We start from the raw sequence: 4,290 nt of genomic DNA, 5'->3' as shown, positions 1-4,290 counted from the left end.
CTGGGACCTGCTGTGGCCTTGGCTGGGACCAGTGGCCTCGGCTGGAAGCTGCACCCTTGGCTGGGACCTGTGGCCTCGGCTGGGACCAGCAGCTGCCTCAGCTGGGACCTGTGGCCTCAGCTGGGTCCTGCAACCTCGGCTGGGTGCTACACCTTCAGCTGGGAGCTGCCTCAGCCTCAGCCACACTTAGCTGGGAACGGCACCGTCAGGTTAAAGTTCCAGGCGGCTCCACGGGGCAGAGCCCGGAAAGAGGCTAAATTGGCAGCAGCCACTGACCTTGGGCCCTGGCAGAGGGAGGGCAGACTGAACTGGAATTGTGTGGGGACACTCGGGATGTGGAGGGTGCACAGAGATTTTGCTGAGTGTAGCCACACAAGACTGTGGTCATCTTACTCCTTCACAGTGCCCTGGGGAGAGGCGGCAGCCCCTCCCTCAAAGATGCAACCCCACCTGGGGCCACTGAAATGCAAATTGAGGCCCATTAAAAACCAGCACCTGCCCCACCCTCAGGAAATCCTCTTACACTAAGCACCTGAAGGAGTTTTTCATTCAACTCAGAAACCAAGGTTCTTCAGGCTACTGCTAATAAAAGCCTCCAGGAAAAAAGCTAGAAAATAGCTACCATTCCCTAGGCTAGCAAGTCTAACCAGGAAAGTTAAGACATCACAGTGGTGTTTAAAGTGGGAACTCCCTGCCTCATCCAAACCCAGGAGAGGGAGCCACAAATAGCAGAACACCAACACCCACAGGGAAAATTTGGCAGGATCCAAAGCACACTGTGATAGCCAAAATGATGAAACACAGGAACAAAAGCCAAATGAAAGAACAAGACACCTCTACCAAAGATGAGATAAATGAGGTGCAGTTAAGCAAGTTAACGGAACTAGAGTTCAGAGCCATGATCTTGAGGAAGCTCAACAGCATGTGTAAGGACATGAGCACCATGAGCAAAGACATAGAAATGTTAAAAATCAACCAGTTGGAAGTTAAAAACCACCAAGAAGAAATGAAGAATGACATATCAGAAATAAAAAACACATTGGAAAGTTTAAATAGCAGAGTAGAGGAAGCTGAGGACCGGATCAGTGAATTAGAAGATAGGGTAGAAAAAATAAACCAATCAGAACACCATAAAGAAAAAAATTATTAAAAAACAGGAAAACAACTTAAGAGAACTGTGGGACAACTGGAAACATAATAACATTTGCATCATAGGAGTCTCAGAAGAAGAAGTCTATGAGCAAGGGTTAGAGAATATATTTGAAGAAATAGTGACAGAAAACTTCCCTAATTTGGTCAAGGAGGAAGGCATTTAACTTCAAGAAGCACAGAGAGCCCCAAGTAAGAAGAACCCAAACAGGCCCACATCAAGACACATAGTAATCAAAGTGCCAAAAATTCAAGACAAGGATAGAATCCTAAAAGCATGAGGAGAGAAGGAAGAGGTTACCTACAAAGGAAACTCCATAAGGATCTCAGCAGACTTCTCAACAGAAATGCTTACAGGCCAGAAGGGAATGGCATGAGGTAATCAAGGTCATGAAAAACAAGGATCTGAATCCAAGACTACTCTACACAACAAGGCTACTAATTCAAATTAGAAGGTCAAATAAAGAGCTTCCCAGACCAAAAAAAAAAAAAAAAAAAAATGGCTAAGGGAATACATTAGCACCAAACCAGCACTGCAAGAAATGTTAAAAGGACTTATGTAATTAGCAGGAGAAATAGGAAGAAAAATATAGCCACACTAAACAAAAATGGCAATAAATCAGTACATATCAATAATCACCTTAAAGGAAATGGATTGAACACTCCCAGAAAAAACCACAGAGTAGCTGATTGGATAAGAAAGCATGACTCATCCATATGTTGTTTACAAGAGATACTCCTCACAACAAAAGACTCACATAAATTGAAAGTGAAGGGATTGAAAAAAAATCTTCCAAGCAAATGGAAAAAGAAAAAAAAGCTGGGGTAGTAATACTCATATCTGACAAAATAGATTTCTAAATGAAGGTCATGACTAGAGACAAAGAAGGCCACTACAGAATATTGAAAGTATCTATCCAACAGGAATATATAACCATGATAAACATATATGCACCCAATATAGGAGCACCAAAATATATTAAAAATCTTCCAGAGGACTTCAAAGGAGAAATCAATAGCAATACAATCATAGCAGGGGACTTTAACACTGCACTGACATCACTGGATAAATCCTCTGGACAGAAAAATTAGCAAGGAATCAGAGACTGTGAATGTAGCACTAGACAAAATAGATTTAATAAGTATCTACAAAAAATTACACCCCAAAACTACAGAATTCACATTCTTCTAAATTGCACATGAAACATTCTTAAAGACAGACAACATGTTAGAGCACAAACTAAGTCTCTATAAGTTCAAGAAGACTGAAATCATGTCAAGCATCTTCTCAGATCTCACATGCATGAAACAAGAAATCAATTTGAACAAGAACATGCAAAGACATTTGACCACATGGAAGCTAAATAGCATGTTATTAAACAATGACTGGGTTACCGAGGAGATCAAGGAAGAAATAAAAAACTTAATGGAAACAAATGAAAATGAAGACACAACACAAAATCTATTGGATGCAGTGAATGCAGTTCTGAGAGGGAAGTGCATAGCACTACAGGCCTACCTCAAAAAAACAAGAAAAATCTCTAATAGCCTACATAACCTCACAACTTAAAGAAGTAGAGAGCAAAAAACGGAAAACCCCAGAGTAAGTAGAAGAAAGGAAATAGTAAAAATCAGCGCAGAAATAAATGACATGGAGACCAAAAAAACAATTCAAAGATTCAATGAAACAAAGAGCTGGTTTTTCAAAATGATAAACAAGATTGATGGACCCTTAGCTAGACTCACCAAAAAAACAACGAGAGAGAACCCAAATACACAAAATCAGAAATGAAGGAGGAGAAGTAACAATGGACACCACAGAAATGCAAAAGATCGTAAACAACTACTATGAACAATTATATGCCAACAAATTCGACAATCTAAGCAAAATGGACAATTTTTAGAAACACATAGTCTCCCAAAACTGGACCAAGAAGAGATAGAAAACTTGAACAGACCAATATCAACAGAAGAAATTGAAGATGTAATCAAGACTCTCCCAGCAAACCAAAGCCAAGGCCGATGGCTACACGCAGGAGTTTCACCGAATATTTAAAGAACTAAAACCCATTCTTCTCAAACTCTTTCAAAAAATTCAAGAAGAAAGACTTCCAAACTCATTTTAAGAAGCTAGCATAATTCTAATTCCAAAACGAGAAAAAAGACACTATGAAGAAAGAAAATTACAGGCCATTATCTCTGATGAACATAGATGCCAAAATCCTGAACAAAATACTAGCAAATCGGATACAGCAATACACCAAAAAATTTATCCGCCATGATCAAATAGGATTCATCCCAGGGATGCAAGGCTGGTATAGTAGTAGCAAATCAATAAACGTGATACACCACATAAATAAAATGAAGAATAAAAACCACATGATCATATCAATAGATACTGAAAAAGCCTTAGACAAAATCCAGCATCTATTTCTGTTAAAAACGCTCAGCAATGTGGGAATAGAGGGATCATATCTAGACATAATAAAGGCCATATATGAAAGACCTACACCCAACATCATACTCAATGGGCAAAATCTAAACGCATTTTCCTTAAGAACAGGAAGAAGACAACGATGCCCATTTTCACCACTCTTAGTACTGGAAGTCCAGTACTTTAACATAGTACTGGAAGTCTTAGCCACAGCAATCAGACAGGAAGAAAAAAATAAAAGGGATCCAAATTGGAATGGAGAAAGTGAAACTGTCATTATTTGCAGATGACATGATACTATACATAGAAAACCCCAAAGACTCCATCAAAAATTTACGAGACTTAATACATGAATTTGAAAAAGTAGCAGAATACAAAATTAACGTCAAGAAATCTATGGCATTTTTATACACCAATAAAAGAGAAACTAAGTAAACAATCCCATTTACCATTGCGGCAAAAAAAGTTAAGATACCTAGGAATAAACTTTACCAAAGAAATAAATGACCTATTCGCAGAAAACTACAGGTCATTGAAAAAAAAAACTAGAGGAAGATATAAAAAAGTGGAAGCACATACCTTGTACATGGATGGGAAGAATTAACATCGTTAAAATCTCCACTACCCAAAGCAATCTATAGATTCAATGCAATCCCCATCAAAATCCCAACGGCATAATTCTCAGAATTAGAACAAGTACTTCAAAA

The sequence above is a fragment of the Molossus molossus genome, unplaced genomic scaffold (genome assembly GCF_014108415.1).
Source record: "Molossus molossus isolate mMolMol1 unplaced genomic scaffold, mMolMol1.p scaffold_m16_p_2, whole genome shotgun sequence".
NCBI lineage: Eukaryota > Metazoa > Chordata > Mammalia > Chiroptera > Molossidae > Molossus > Molossus molossus.
This window is presented reverse-complemented; position numbering follows the sequence as displayed.